General features: G+C 43.4%; 1 protein-coding gene across 1 annotated transcript in view; it reads left to right on the top strand.

Annotated features, from left to right (window-relative positions):
- The window catches only part of hs2st1a (heparan sulfate 2-O-sulfotransferase 1a), a 39,452-nt gene that overhangs the window by 781 nt on the left and 21,992 nt on the right, over window positions 1-16,679 (top strand). The gene's annotated exons all lie outside the window — the stretch shown is intronic.

Genomic DNA, 16,679 nt, shown 5'->3' with positions numbered 1-16,679 from the left:
TGAGTCAACCTCTCATCTCATTTTATGCAGTCCAGTGTGAGACAGAAGACTGGGGCGCTTTTTGTCCCTGACTTGATGCATAATGGTGTTTACACAGTATTGTTTTCATTGGAGGTTAACCTGACAGGTATTCTCTGTGCTTATGATTTGGCCTTTCCATTGTTAGAGTTGATGCAAGTGATGAAAATTGACCTTCAGAGTTTTCAGAAGTCCAGGTAGAGATCCAAGATTCCTCTTTTTTTTTTTTTTTTTTTAAATCACACACAGATAATCAGAGATTTCTTCTCCCTGCGAAATGACTTATATGTGTAAATCCCCCAGCTCTCTGTCAGAGGAATGATCAGCTAATTTAGAAAGATGTGACCGTAAACTGTGCCTGGGTCTTAATGGTGCTGGACGCAGACTGTAAGGCCAGGGCGGTGAGTGAGGAATATATCCCAGTGTTCACAGGGCAGAAAGCAGCTCTTTGCTTAAAGTACTTCTTAGTAATATTTTGTATTCATGGGGGACACCGCACTGCTGCAAATCCTCTCATGCCCCCCATCACCAAACTCTTTCCTCTGATTGAAACGTGGCCGGCGCTGCCTTCAATTCCCCTCGCTGGCTCCCACCAGGGGCTCAGTCCCAGTAAAGATCTGGGACATTGGAGGATTATCTCTCTGGTGCTTCCACTTTGGGGATTTTTTTTTAAAGCCGTGCAGACACTGTGAGAGTGCAGCCAGCGTACCTCAGGGGTTCACACCACATCTATTTGAAGGGAAGGCAGCCGGGGGACCTTTTGACATGTGGCAGCAGGGAAAAGCACAGGTGTAATTCTGTGGCAGAGGTGATAGCAGGAATGAATTCAATCCAGGCGAGGCAGTTTGGGGGTCCTGATGGCGCGTGGGCTGGCTCAGGCACGGCTTACAGTTAAAACTGGTGAAGGGAAAATCTCTTTGGCATCATTACACAAAGGAACCTGTAATAACTTTTCACTATTTTTAAGTTTAAGTGGTCTGAGAGGGAGCAAGACTCCCTCACCTCCTCTGAGCTGTTTTTTAGAAAATCTAGCCCACGACAAGGGACCCTGTCCCACAACTGCAACCTTCATCAGTCAGTTGTTCAGAAGGTAAAATATGGCCCGTGTAACATCCCAGAGCTGTGGGTTACCAGCAAATCCCCACTTAAGGGTTGTAAATTAAAAATGAAAACGTATTTTCAGGCAAAAATTCCATTTCAGCTTCTCAAATGAGAGTTGTTGTTTTGTTTTTTTTTTAACACTTGCGTGACAGCAGTTCGAACATCTGTGGGTTTTTCGAAGTCAGCTCCAATTCCACTAGTGAGCAGCAGGTTTACCGATGAGTGGATCGACTTATGAAGCCACCTGAATATTTTCTGCTTCGATTTCTGGGCAGAGAACCATCATTTGAGTGTGTCGCCTTTGCTTTGTGAAACTGAGTAATATACTGATCATTGTGTGTGTGTATCCCGGTCACGTGTTGTATGGCATGTGCTCTGTGGTCACGTCTCCTTTGTGTTACGGACTAGAGGAGGTGATCTATTTATCCGACGGCTGGTGGTTCGATCTCTGGCTCTTCCAGTGTGTGAGTGGGTAAATGAGTGATGTTGTTTAAGAAGTGCTCACACAGAGTAGAAACGTGCTATGTAAGAAGCAGGACGTTTACCATTTGTCAGCCCAGGCTGACCTTAGAATTTAAACACAGTCCTCTGAGAGAGAACGTCATGCAGCTGTTACCCTGGGAAGGATGTTAGTTCAGCCTTGTTGATAGTCAAAGCTGTCAGTATTTTTCTTTGTTGTTTTTTCTGGTCATAACCAGCCTAACCTAAGTGCTTCTATAGTGTAGAGGTTTACGCATTTGTCTAATGAGTGAGATGCCTGGTTCAGTCCCAGGAGAGACACAAATCTCCCGGAGGTGACTCCCGGTGACTAACAGCAGCTGAAAGTAGCTTTATCAGCACTACCTTAGCTTGGCAGGCTGAAGGTGTAAAATAAAAAATATTGTAGTTTCATATTTATATCATTTGTCTTTGGAAACGTGTGTGTTAGGGGACTTTTTTGGAATTCACTTTATTAATGAGATTATATGACATCTGCTGCAGACCACAACAATCTGCTTGGATTAAAAAAAATCTAATTAGATGCTGACAGCTCAAATCCTGCATATCAAAGTACTTACTTCATTTTATGTTTATACCCTGGACTCTACTAGAGTAGCTTTGCATGATTCACAGTTCAAAATAATCCTTATTTACCTGATATTGAATCGTGTTGGAGCCTCTTAAAGCCCCTTTCCATTAGTATGTAGTCGGCTCGACTCGACTCAGTGTTTAGGGTTTTCCATTAGGTGATAGTACCTGGTAACGGGTACTTTTTTACTAGCTGCTCGGCCGGGGTTCCAAGCAAGCTGAGTAGAAAATGTGGCGTCACGCACATTTGGTGGTACTCAATTGTAATGGAAAAAGAACGAAACCAAGTGGAGTAGGTGCTCTAGTAAGTGGAAGAGACTCTTCTGGTGTCTGAAACAAACTGTATAGATCCTCTTTGAGAAAACTTTCCTCTGATTGGCTGCCCTTCATAAACAGGTTTGCTGGTGGGTGGAGCTTCTGTGATCACAGCCAGAGCTGTGATAACCATAATAGGGATATGTCTTCTCCTTGACATCATATAGATCAAAGAGTAGGATAAAAACTCTCTGAAGCCTGAGCTTTTGGCTTACTGGGATTACTTTCACATATACTGACCTCGGTGTTTAAACATGTTTAGCACCGCAGCAGTATTTATGTGTCTGGGGGAAAAAGGCAGGCGTAATAGGTCCACCTTTAGGGCAGCTGATTAATAGTTAGATATTATCAGATCAGTTGATGTTGGAAGGCGTTCTGGCCAGGTTATAAACAAGAAGCACTCAGAGGGTGCTAACATCCGCCAAGGCAGCGGAGTCTCCCTGTGCAGTATTTACTTTTAAGGTAATGGTGTTCTATTTTATATATTCATTTTGTTTTCTTTGTGCTCCAAGATGTTTTTAGTGTAGTTAAAAACTAAAGCAATGTGTAGGGTTTTGTTATTTGCTCTTTTTTTTTTTATACTCCTATAGGACTTTTTAATCAATTTGACCTTCAACTATATCTGTTGACCTTAAAGGGAGGTCAGAGGTCAAATGCGGCATGATATATGGTACTTTCCATATATGGACAGCACACACCACACTTCTTCAATCATAGTGTCTAAGCTATAATGCTTGTTGCCAATTTTTAACCAATAAATCAATAAGTTGACCTTGTATACCTTGTTGAATTTAAGCTAACTTGTAATGGACTGTGAACATAAGCTCACTCTACACCCCTACAAAGATTTCATGCAATTTGTTCAAAAGTTTAGGAGCTATCGTGTATACAGGCAGAATGACTTGCATGTACGCAAACCAAAAACCACGACCTCCTTAGCGGAGGCTTAATCTTAATTGAACAAAGCTGAGATTTCCCATGTTGGAACAATCAGGAGTCCTGCAGGAATAGATGGCTATATTGGTCTGTGACATAGTTTACTGCTGCCGTAAAGAGCTATACTTTACACCCAGCGAAAACCCAAACACACACACACAGCGAAAGCTGAAACACAACCTGAGAGGCCTTTTCCCTGACCGCCCACCACCATGAGAATCTGTTGACTTGGCAAAAAGCAGTCTGATGGATGACTGGACTCGGTGGACGTCTGTATAACGGAGCTCTGAATTATGTGCTGCATAGCCAAATAGTTGTGACTGATGCCTTCATGTGCTGACAGACAGCCAGGGGGCCGGTTACAATACCAGGTACGCCTGTTACAGATGCATCTGTGCAACAATGAAAAAAGAAGGTGGGGTAACTGAAAATGGGGATAGGGGTTTGAAAAGATGAAGATCTATGTGATCATGCCGTGTCACGCTATTACTTGTTCACTGTGAAATTTTTGTGGGATTGAGTAACGGAAACGTGCGCCTCACAGCATGGGATCGAATTACGCAGCATCCAGGTTGAATCATTTCTCCCATTAGACACCACCCGCAGGGCGGACACGCTGTGATTTGTTTCCAAGCTAATCTTCATCCCAAGGTTTCACTTAGAGGAGCTTCCTGCATCAGAAACACGCTGTGGTGCAACTGCGTGTCCCGCCATAATTCTGACAGGATTCCTCTCTCCGGCTTCTCACCGGCTCGGCTGCCGAGCGGGTTGACGGTAACGCAGACGGGATGTGCAGGGATGGATGGAAAATAAAGTTTCTGTAATAAAGAGCCAAACAGAGAAGCATCCAAGGCTTCTCTCGCCCCGTCAGAGTTGTCATTAATTTCCTCTCAGTTCACGCCTGACCTTGAAGAATATCACTCTGCTTTGTTCTCAGGTTTGAGACTGAAAATCAGGAGTAATGTTTCCCTAACAGGAGACAAGCGCCCAGTTTGATTCAGCAGGGACTGGATCTTCTCCAGAAGTTGACAAAATGTAATGAGGTGGTTAAAAGCCAAACGACATGTTTTTTTGGAGTTTTTTTTTTAAATCACCTTAAACCAGAGAGAATCCCGTGCTAAAAATGACTGATGGTGACAAAGATGTAAGTGTAAATCGTTGCTGGGGTTCGTGACACAGCTGAATAATTTTTATTTGTCAAAACTGTGAGTGCCTCCTTATTTTGTTGGAAATGTCTCGATGAATGGATAGCGGTGCCTTTCACTTTCAGGAACACTTTCTTCTTCTCCCATCTTTTCTGCCTGAAAGCATGTTCATTACATAGCTGAGTGCATCATTATTTGTGCCTGTCCTTGCTACCTTGCTTTTATAAATTGAAGCCACGCTAAACGTATTTTCCTCGTGGAGAGGCTCGGCTTTTCAGCAGCTTCTGTGCCTGTTTTAAAGGTTTTTAGATCAATCAGAACCGAGCCGTGGCCGCGCAGCTATATGTCGCAGTTTCATTCTAGGGTTAGATAGTGAGGGCTGTGGAAACAGACACATTTCTTATTAGGGTGTCACCTCGTGGCCCTTCTAACTGGAGAAAAAACAAAAAGACCTCTTCAGCTCTCTGCCCTGCAGGCCATGTGAGGGTTGCGTGTCTCCCAGCAGGGCACATGCTCAAAGACTTTCTTCTTTTTTTTTTTTCTCCCCCCATCGGCATCATCGCTTTCTTTTTTTACTGGCCGTTACTCACCCTGATTAAAGGAATTCAATTTCCATCTGTTGCGTGGTGATATTCAGTTCCAGACACAAGCGGCTCTGTGATGAGCTCTGAAGAGAGAAGAGAGATGCTGTTGAATGCAGAAAAAGGAAGCCTCGCGCTCATTGTCGGCGTGTTTGCAGAGCTGACGTGAGACGTTTAAGCATTCATTTGTTGCCGCAGCCCATCGCTGCGGGGCCCGCGTTTGAATTTGACTTTGATTGTTATGCCGGGCACTCACAGCCCACCCTCACACTCCAGCGCTCGGGGAACAGGGGGACGTGGTCAGGAATTTGCTCTTGGAAGGACATCGGTCAGGCACCGCTACCCTGTCCTCACGCACACCCTCGCAGACTTTAATTAGACGGCCTGATCGCTTTCTGAGCCGGCCTGCCGCTGTCTCCTCCTCCTGCTGCTTATGTTGGAGATCGAGCTGCAGTTGTGTTTGAATGTCACTCTTTTTATGTCTCCCTTTACTCCTACACATTTGTCAAGAGGATGTCAGCCGGTGTCTGTGAATCACTCGACACCAAACAGTGGCTTCCTTTCTAAAGTTAATTGGTGACGCGTTGGCAGCGCTCAACTAGACCCGTTTAAACCTGAACCTCCTTGAACGTGTCAGTTCCAGCTTCCCTTCATCTCTTCTCGTCTTTTCTTTGGCTATGCCGCTGAGATTCCCTTTGAACTCTCCCTGACACCCTGCATCTCTGTTTTTAGTTTAAAGGGGGGAGGGTGCATAAGTCATTTCCTTTCACTCTGCACCTTGGCATCTGCTACCAAGCAGCCGGTAGCGCCTATTGCCCGGACCTGCCAGCTCAGTCACTCTCTGATACGTGCCATTTGAGCAGCTAATGGAGAGGAGCCCGCTGAAGGGATGGGCATAGGTGTCAGGGATGGATTTGTTATGGGAGACTGGGAGGCAGAGTGTACTAATGGTCATACTGGGCTCTTTGCTGTATTGTTAGAAGCAGGCTCTGATTGAGGCCGAGGATTTATGGCCCCTGGCGTGCACTTTGTGCGACAGGAAATGTGTTCCTGCAAAGTGGAGCACGCAGCAGCAACCGGAGCCGGCTCTGCCTTTGCTGCCGGAGCAGGATGACAGACAGGCTAATCGGGGTGTTATGGACGGTTTCACACCCTGGATGTAATTGGAAGCTGTTCTAGAAGAGCAACCCACTCTACTACCGCTCGGCTGGCCCGTCCCCAGTACTCCCTTCCTACCTCCTCTCAGGCTCTTCCCTCCTCACTGTCTTCATATTTTCCGGCGTCACTGCCGGGGGAAGGTGTCAGCTCACTCAACGTGATAAAATTGGCTTTGAACATCACGCGACGCGGAAAGCCTGCCGGTCATGTTATATCGGCCAAGCTCATTTTGACGACGGGAGGTGTGACTGACAGCTGCTGAGATATTATTTAATTAAAATGGAAGTGAACACTGACTCAGAGATGATGTATAACGACGTGTTTAAGGCCATTTAAGGTGAAATGTATAAATTTAGTAAAAGAAAAATCATGATTTGACAAAAAAAAGAGCTTGAAATAAACAGTTTTTATTTTATTAAGTAAGTAAATCAGACACAGTGTCAAGAAAATAGTTGGTACTTTAGCTCATAGTCACCTTATCTGACTGATATGGCACTTTTAAGACCAATAACTGTCACGGATTGCCGGGGCAAGCCGTGTGGAATTGTAGAAAGGGACCAAAAGGCGGCAGCTCTGGTGCAGGTGAGTGTTTATTCACAGAGGTGGGTAAGTACAAACAACGGTGGCGACAAAACATGAAACTGGAAACCTAAACTGGGTAAACTAATAAGACAAACCAGAAACGAGGATGCAGGGAGGTCCGGAGAAATACATACGGGAAGACGCAGGGAGACCGAGGGGAAACAACACAGACGAACCAGCAATTACTATGACAGAAGACAACTTAAATACACTCAGAGAACACGGGGAGATTACATACAGGTGGGAACACAGCTGGGAGTGATCACGTGACGAGAGTAGGGAGACAAACTGAAACACTCACATAAGACGCAGACCTTCACAATAAAACAGGAAACACATACACGCAATGACATAACACACCAACTTAACACAGACTGGGGGACACAGAACATAGGAACATGAACCATGAAACAGAAGAGTATAAACACCCAAGGTAACCAAAACCACAGAATACTAATAAACTAAACAAACACGGAGTCGCAGACTCCGGATCATGACAATAATGATATTTGCTGATATAATTAGTAAGTATCCGGTTATAGTTATAGATATTGTTCATCCTAAAACCGAGGCAGTTAACAAAGAAAGTTTCATCCAGATTGATTAACATAGGAGTCGTACACACATACCTTAGATCAGCGGTGCCCAACCTTTTTTCACCACAGACCGGTTTATGCCCGACAATATTTTCACAGAACGGCCTTTAAGGTGTTGCGGATAAATACAAAATAAAAGTAGTACCGGTACCGAAAAAAAGAAGATTTATTGAAAAGACCCAGGACAACCGAGTAAACGATAAAAAGGATAACAAAATAACGCTGACAACCGATAAAAACCCTGAAAACCATACATTTCACACCTGAGCCTCAACTCTCGTGGCCTGGTACCAAACGACTCACGGACCGGTACCGGTCCGAGGCCCGGGGGTTGGGGACCGCTGCCTTAGATCATTATCGCATGATTTTAATTAATTAACTCAGGCTTGGAGCGGAAAGGTGCCCTCTGGTGGCCAAACTTTGCAACATCAACACCCATAACATGCCTGAAGGGTGTTTCTTGGGTTTCTTCTTTGATGAACATAGTTAGCTAATATCGGTCGATAATATTGGTTCACTAATAAATCAGTCGGGCTCTAATGGATATGCCGATTGAGATGACGTCATGTTTTGGGACTTTTCCGAAATATAAACACAGATTCTTGTTAGTCAGAAGCAGCCTGGCTTCACTCTGTTGCAGCTCCTCAATAAAATAAAATACATCTACATTGTTTACATTCGCTGGTACCTCTGTCTTTAAAATCTGTTTATATACAATTTTCCCCTTTGTCACTTTAATCTCAATGAATAGGTTTGTCCCACTACATTTACAACATGGAAATATTGAGATTTTTCTTGGAGCTTTGCCTCCTTTTCCATTAACTTTTTCTGTTCACCTGTAATTACGCTGACATCCCTAACATGCTAACATGTACTAATGTGACTTTTCCTCCTGCTGATCTCAGAAATAATCTGTCCTTTACTCGTCGCTCTACTTTTTTTTTTTTTTTAATGATATTAAATGCTACATGAACAAATTTACACCGGAGGCGTAAAAACCGGAGGCGTACTTAGTTAATCCTGTGCGCTTCTGACAGACAACGGAGCCTGTGGTTGTAAACACGTGACAGCAGGTGTCAGTTTCCTTGCTTCTCCTTTAGCGGGACTTCATTTTTCTCCTCCTCCTGACAGGAGAAACAGCAAGGGGCTAATAAAACCCCGCCGTGATAATGACTTATAATGGCACTGCTCTCATCCAGCTCTTTCTGGATCAATACTTGTAAACAACTTCTTCATTTGCTCACTGAGCCCCTTTTGTGATATTCAAATCCCTCTTGTGTTTTACGAATCCCACTGGACGAGCGCATGAAATGAGAATATCTGCTGCCGGATTTGGAAAATAAGGCGCCATCAAAGGAAGAGGAAGTGAGGTGGAGGGGGGTGAAACGCAAGAGATGATTTAATTTTCATTGTCACACAAAAATATTTAAAGCCATGGCTGGTGGAAATCGTAAGCCTCTACGGAGCGGGGGGGGGGAATGAAGAAAGCAAGCCTGCAGCATTTTTACAACCCATTTCATCAGAGCACAGAAGGATGTAGGAGGAAGGAAGGCTGAGCAGCGCTGCCCTTGTTCTTCCTCAGCCTCCGGTTCATCTTTGCTTCTAATTGTCGCAGAGTGGGCTCAAAGCCGTTCAGCGCGTTCACCTGTGACATGTCCAGCACCGCGCGTCCTCGGGGAAGAGCTGCTAATTTCATGCCACCACGCTGTTTCCAATCAGGCTTCTTCTCATCCATTTCTTTATTTCCCTTTTTTTTGCACTTTTCCCCTTCTTCCTGTCAGTGATGGAGCGCCTGACATTCAGCTAGAAAGTTTTGGTTGGTTGGGTTTTTTTAGGCAGAATACAAATAAGTACAAACACCTGGGTTGAGATGTGTGTTTGTGCGTGCGCAACACTTACTAATGAAGTATCTGGGCTGCTGGACGCACAGGTCCGACACTCGGAGGATAAGTAGATTCGTGTGTCTGCGTCCCTTTCTGTTTTTCATCAACGTCTGCTCAGGCAGTGAACGCCACGCACCAGATTGATTGATCGAGCATTTTTGTTTTTTCTCGTTAGCGTAGTGTCTCTGTGCGCCCTGCTCCTCCTGACCAATACTAATGTGCTAAAGCAGTGCACCGGATTAGATTCCTGCTAATTGTGACCTTATCAAACAGACTGGATGCCGGCTTGACACGATTGATTCAATGCTACATGTGAGCATTGCCTAGAGGGAGTAATAAAGGGTCTGTGCGCTGTTGTGCAGGTCAAGTGTCCTTTCATTTCCCCCTTTTTTTTTTTTTAATTTATTTACAGGAGCAGATCAGTGCAGCTTCTTTAGTGTAGACATTACTAGGCATTTCAACACCTCCCCCAAACAACTCTCAAATCTCCTTCATGCCACACTTGCAGCATCTTAGCTGACTTACTTGGGTAAAAGGAGTCCAGCTGGGTATGGAGTGGTTCAAAGGGTTGTTTAAAGGTTAGAGTACAGTCTTGAGGAGACGCGAGAACATGAAGGGCCTGCACCACTGAGCCACCGTGCTGCCAAATGTTAACCGTTTCCCTCCATAAAGACATCATTTTACGACCTCATTTGCAGCCTCCATGACGTGTTTTGACACCTAAGTGTATATCAATAAAGATGCAGTTTGATGATAGCTGCACAGAGGCCACCTCACTGACCCAGTCATTTTGTTCTCGACGCAGAAACCGCTCAGTTCAGAAAAATACCTTCAAGAGTTGCTCTTCAAGGCTTTCAAGCAGCAAAAGTTAAAACTTTGATATTCCTCTCTCTCTTCAGAGCTGCGCGTAACCTTGACAGCAACACGTAAGCAAATAAATAAAAAGGGTTTAACCTTTTAATCTGTGCTGATTACAAGCACGGTGTGGGAAAGTGACTGTTGTGACCAAACAACCAACAGCCTGTTACCTCTTCAGAGGTCACAGGGCTTCCACGTGACAATCCCTTCCCCTTGCACTGTTTTTAAAAATGTAAATTAAATGGATTACTGTTTATACAGCCCTCGTCTACCCTCACTGAGCACTCAGTGCTTTTACACCACCAGCCACCACAGCTGCCTCAAATCGTGAACAACATGGTTAAAATGTGCACGAGCTTCAAAAGCCTGTTGCTATATTAACGTTTACACTTATTACGGATGCCACCCACAGTCGCTTGTTAATTCATTCGGGTTCCATTTACATATTTTTGCATTTTGCTCTCAAATACCATCATTAAACTGGTATTCTAATGCGGCCTAAATAAAATAGGAATGCAGCCCTGTGAAACCCTCACTGAAAACAGCATTAAAGGGATTTTAACACTCTGCCCTAGTGTGTTGTTCCTTTTTTAATCAGTAAATCAGACTATAAATGCATCCAAGTGGCCTGAGAGGCTGTACCAAGAGTAACCCTAGCAGACCTAAAGCTGTTTATTTCTTTTATATGAATTCTGCATCATAGGTTTTAGAAGGAAGCTGGTCTCGTTGGTTGGGAAGCTCCCATTTTACAGTCTAGTTTCATTTTTGACTTTTGCATGAATGACAGGGTGAAGTGCTGGCTCAGCTGCTTACTCTCGCTGAAAACTGAGCACAGACTTCTTGGACGACCTGTCAGCATAATTAACCTTCTTATTTTATTTGATATCTGATTTAAGTAAAAACGGTCCAGAAGACGCCAACATCGCAAATGCTGCTGAAAGGTCCAGTTCACTGACTACGCTTTGCTGTGTCCATGGTGATGTAAATTTTAAGCGTTTGTCCAGTTCAGACTGGGGAGTTAAATATCCCAGTCCCACCCACAGAACCTACAGATTTGCACAAATGAGAAAACGACTCGGAGAAACCAAAACCATTATTGTACCCGACTGTAAACATGTTTATTCCTGCTGTGATGTTGGGTAATTTTGGTGCTCTGTGAGGATTGACTTTCTTTTGGAGCTGGCCTCATGTGGCCATCTCAGATACTCTAATTTCCACACTGTTGATTTTCACCTAGTTTACCCACAATGCATCACGGCCATAGACGGTTTAACCAAGGACACAGGTGTTGCACTAGTTGTAACTAGCAGAAATGGGTAGCGGGTTACAGGGGTGGGCATTAGCGCGTTAGCTTAAAGTCTGAGTCGCTAAAGGAGTTAGATCGTCATGGTAACATATAGGTTCAGGCTACGTTCAGAGTCTGAGTTTAAAATTGACTCTCAGTGTGCATCAAGTGTGATATACGTTCTCTGCTGAGGAATTCCAGTTTATATAGACCACTTGTTGATGTTATTGGTACCGCTGACTGAAGTTACTGCAGTGCAAACTGTGGTTTGCTTTATCAGAGGATTCGCAGTCATTCAGCTGGAGATGCAGAAAATACTTAAATGATTTTTGTTTTAATGTTTTGACCTGATCTACAGCTTTGATTTCCAAATTTATAAGTTATCTTTGTAGGGTAATTATTAATCAGTAAACTTAATTTTACTTTGATCTGGTGACAAACTAAAGCAACAGTTCTTATTGTTTGGGGGTTTTTTTTTTTTTGGTTTTTTTTTTTACATCTTCTTTATTAGTCATATCTGAACACACTGAGTGACATTTAACATTTGCATGCATACAGATAAAAGTTTCAGAGCTAGAAATAAACTACAGCGCCTAGCAGTAAAAATAAATGAATTAATTAACTCAAGAATTTATATTTATCTAACTGGTTGAGCTTGCAATGTTCATGAATTCAGGACTAATCTGCAGCATTACTCTCTTTCACCTTTTTTGCAGCACCAGTGTTGCATTTTACTGTTACACTGTAATATTCTGCATAGATCTCGATCACCCATTCCCCTGGTAAGGTCTCTGATTGGAGTAGTCAGCACTCAATTGATCTGTTTTGTGAAGAAGAAGAGCTTCAAATGGTTCCTTCTTATGCAGCCTGAAGCACGGAGACTGAAGCAGAAAGCCCGAGTTAACGGAGAAAGCTAATAACCATCGTCGTGATCCTCATTCTCTCCGACTAGGTTTTTAGGTTTTGTCAAGCCAGTCAACACAAAGAAAGCCTGGCTTCTTTCAGCTCACCTCATTTGCAGTCTTTACACAAAAACATCATTAAAATCAGAACGTTTGCACATCTGCTAACCTGAAAATCCATTTTTATGCTTTTACACCTGGGGAAAGACGTTTTCTTTGGAAAGATGTTTTCAGATGTGTACATTGTATAAGAATTGGTGACGTTGATCAAAAGGATCAATGACTTTTTATTCTTTTATGTCCATTGCGAGTTTCTGCCATCTGGCTTATGGTTTTGTCGAGCGAAAGATTTTATTGAGCAATCCAAACTCTGACAGACCCGAAAAATGGGCAGGATTATTTTATCAGCATCTTGAGAAGCCATGTGTATTTATATCCTCGGACGACCTTACACACAGCGGAAAGTTTCATATCGATCCAACACGGTGAGGTTTATAGACTTCAAACTGGAAATAGAAAACAGAGACTCAATGCTGACTGAAAATCCTGAGTTTAGACCTGCAGCTGAAGAGCGGAGTGGGACCTGATCTCCTGATGGTGAACTCGGTTCTTCATCCTTGGCCTGCAGATGCTTTACGTGAAGAGATGAAAGAAGAAGACAAACATAAATGTTCACCTGTCCCACCCACTTATCATTATTAAACCTATGAATAGCTGTTGTCAGCTCCATCTAATAGAGTGTGGAGTTTTCCCCGGACTCCCATACATGCATTATTAATTACCGGTACGTGTTACGGGGCGAAGAGGCGCAGAAGCACAGTCAACACAGGATATCTGAGTTGTGCTTGCAACCAGATCTGCACTGTTATACAAACATCGTTGTTATATCAAGATACAACTGCTCTGAGGAAGACTGCAAATCTATATGCATTCAGCCGCTTCAGGTTTCTGCACAGATTTGACTGCAGCGTTTGTGAGCCTTTGAGTGGAGGAAGCATTTAGCAGTGACAGAGACCTTCCTGCCGTGGTTTTTTTTTCTCCTTTTAGCAAATGCATTTACTGGCTCATCCTCTCGACAACACACGAGTTACCCACATATTATTCTCCTTCCCTTTGAAGCGCAGCTGCCTCTGAAAATGTTGGCTAATTCCCACTGCTTAGTCACTGACAATCTGTGCCAAGATGAGATCTGTTCCAATCAATCGCCCCCCACCCCACTCCTTTGCAACTTGTCAGACCCGCCTTTACTTAACAAGGCAGGGGAATGATGGGATCTGCCATCTGTGTAAATTGCTCCATAATCTCATCTGACTGGTTGTTTTCTGATGAAGCAGACAGAATGTGGCCGCCTTTACTCTTTCGGTTTTTCCCAGACATTATTGGCTCACCTGTCAGACAGCACTACTGGCTTCGATCGCGCCAAAGACATATTAGGGTGGGAAATGGCAGGTTGAACCATGATGATTATCACCTCCATCTATCCTGGATTGTTATCATTAGTGTGGAGACATGTTTCGCATTTAGACTAGAAGATAAAAACGGCCCGCATGTGTTTGGGGCTGACTCGGTGTACTATTTGAATTTGATCCTGCTTCTTCATCATCATCATCTGTATTTCAACTCCCCAGTTAAAGCCGACACTTTCAAAGCATTTTCTGCCAAAAAAAGGGCACTTTTGTAGTTTGTAGTCTGAACGTCTTCCTCCTAAATGACATTCAATGGAGTAATTGTGGACTCGAGACCCATACCACCTAACCACTGTCTGCGCTGACAAGGGTGCGTTTTGTTGTCGTCTCCCCATCTGAGGGATGCTTTGTGGGTATTTTCATGACAGAGATACCCTTGTTTTCAGCTACTTTTGTTGGGAAGCGGGGGAAAAATGTCGTTTTGAAGCTTTACAGGAGGATACGTGACCTTTACGTGGACTGTTTTTGATTAATTCAATTCCAGAGCCGACGCAGAAGCAGCAGAGAGGGCGCTTCCATCGCCCTCGGGTCGTTATAGGTGGAAATCTGACCTTAACAGTGCGTCTCTGCACCTTCTAGTAAAAGCAGAACAAACAATTAAACAGAGAAACTCTCTTTGGTGAGCATTTATAGAGCCTCGCAAAGCAGCAGTGCCAGGTCCTGGGCGGGAAATATCGCGTCACTGTGAAACTTGTTATTTATTAGGATCTGCAGTGTAGCCAGACGTTTTATTTTCACACGTCACCTCCCTGGCTGGTTTGAAATAGTGGAGCCTTCCTGTTACTTATATTAAAATCTGACTTTGATGCATTGTTCGCCATCATTTAAAGCATTCTTAATCAAACTTCCCCTCCTTTTACGATCAATCTAGACAACAGACCAAACGGAGGCTCATTACATCTTCTTGTAGACAATAAATTTTTGTGTGTTTCTGTGCTGCTGCTGTCACTGACATCCCCTCAAATGTTGACTTGAATTCTCCTGGCTAAACACATACCAGTAAATCATCGCTCATACTGGGACTGTAGCTGTATAGATTAGCTACCATGCAGCTATCCTGTGGTTAATGTTCTGCCATTAGCAAGCTGCTGCTTTAGCAAGTTTTAAGCTTGGACTAAATACAATTTCTGCAACAAAAATTTAAAGTTATCGTTTACTGTGCGACTCTTGTTTCGCCCTACTCGTCTTTATAACGTTGCTTCAGTTCATTGAGGTTTGCACCACAGCATTTCAGTTAAGGTCTAGACTTTCACCGGACCTTTGCAGCAGCTTGATTTTCTGTTGTTGATTTGTTGCTGTGCATGGCTTAATTGTCCTGTCGTATGAGCCAGTTTGTGCCAAGCTTTAGCTGTCACACAGATGATTGAGATTTGACTCTAGATATGACTACAGAGGACATCGTTCCAGAAGTCTTCAGGTTTGGTCAGATGATACTTTGTAAGAGGGAAAAGGCTATTCCTGGAAATCTTTCCAAACAAACTTTAAATTAGTTCAGTCATATTTTTTTTTCTTCTAATCGTACTGTCGTGAATTTTAATTTGTAACATGTTAACAGACCTGTAGAGTCTGAAATCTAGGTCTTCATTTTTTTAGTTTCTCTGAACATTGCATGGTCTAAATTTGCTGGGATGTTCACACCTCGGAAGATTATGGTGTTTTCTTAACCCTCCTGAATGCTCCACGCCTGCTTTTATAGAGATGCTCACACTTAATCAAGTGCACTGGATTAAAAGAACAGATCTGCAATTTATCGCCTTAATTTCTATGGAAGTAGTAAAGGTGTACTTAGTTTTTCACACTGCTGTAGCTGCTAATTAGTGCTAACACATAAATTACACCTAGCTGTCACTTAGAGCACTCCTCTTATATAAATTGTAATGGAAAAGTAAGAGTTGAAGAGCAAACCCGTTATTTGCTCAAGGATGTAAACATTTTAGTTTCTGCAGGGACCGACTCGCTTCAAGTCGGTCCCATGCAGTTCCTCATGTGGCCAGTCGAGGAACTGCAGTTTTTGCCAGTTTGCAATCACAATTAGCTAATCCAGTGGTTCCCAAACTTCTTTTTGCTAGGCCCCGCTTTGTTTTACAAGAATATTTGTAAACATTTTTTTTTTATTTTCATGCCCCCGCAATGGCTCTGCTCCCCACACTTTGGGAAACTCTGTTAGTGCTCTGTCTCATAAAAGCTACTTGTTAATTTCTTATAGTGCCTTCATTATTCTGTTCACACACCACTGACAGGTTGTCAACCAGCAGATACATCTTAGCAATCAGTAATAAAATCATGTATCTGGCCACATGGAAAATGGAAATCCAAGTCGTTTTTCTTTTACCTCTAGTTGGGCTCCACCAGCTCATTGGGATAATATCGGTTCTTTTATCTAATAATGCTGAGGAGACCAAAGGCTGGTGGCATCCCTGCTACTCCAGCTCTGCCTCATAATAAACAGTGAGCAGATTCTCTGGCCACATTTTTGTCTGTCTCCATCTCAGACCTGGTTCGTCCTGGCCTCCCTCCTTCTCCACAAAGCCCCCGCCTCCTTCTGTCTCCCCCAGCTGTACGCTACTGCGGAGAAGCGACGAGTGAATGAAACCTTTCTTTGAGCGTCAATGTTGCACTTATGTGTCAAATCTAGCGGAGAAAAAGTTCCACGGCGTTAGCAATTACCCCCATTTCCTTAGCACTTCAGTCTGCTGGAGACTTCTCTGTTTTTGTTTTGGTTTCTTTCCCACTGAAGTAATGTGCAATTAAATAAAAGTTTTCATGTGTGGTTTTAAAGTTTAAA

The sequence above is a fragment of the Astatotilapia calliptera genome, chromosome 18 (assembly GCF_964374335.1).
Source record: "Astatotilapia calliptera chromosome 18, fAstCal68.1, whole genome shotgun sequence".
NCBI lineage: Eukaryota > Metazoa > Chordata > Actinopteri > Cichliformes > Cichlidae > Astatotilapia > Astatotilapia calliptera.
The sequence above is the reverse complement of the archived record's forward strand: the minus strand, read 5'-3'. Positions and strand labels throughout refer to the sequence as shown.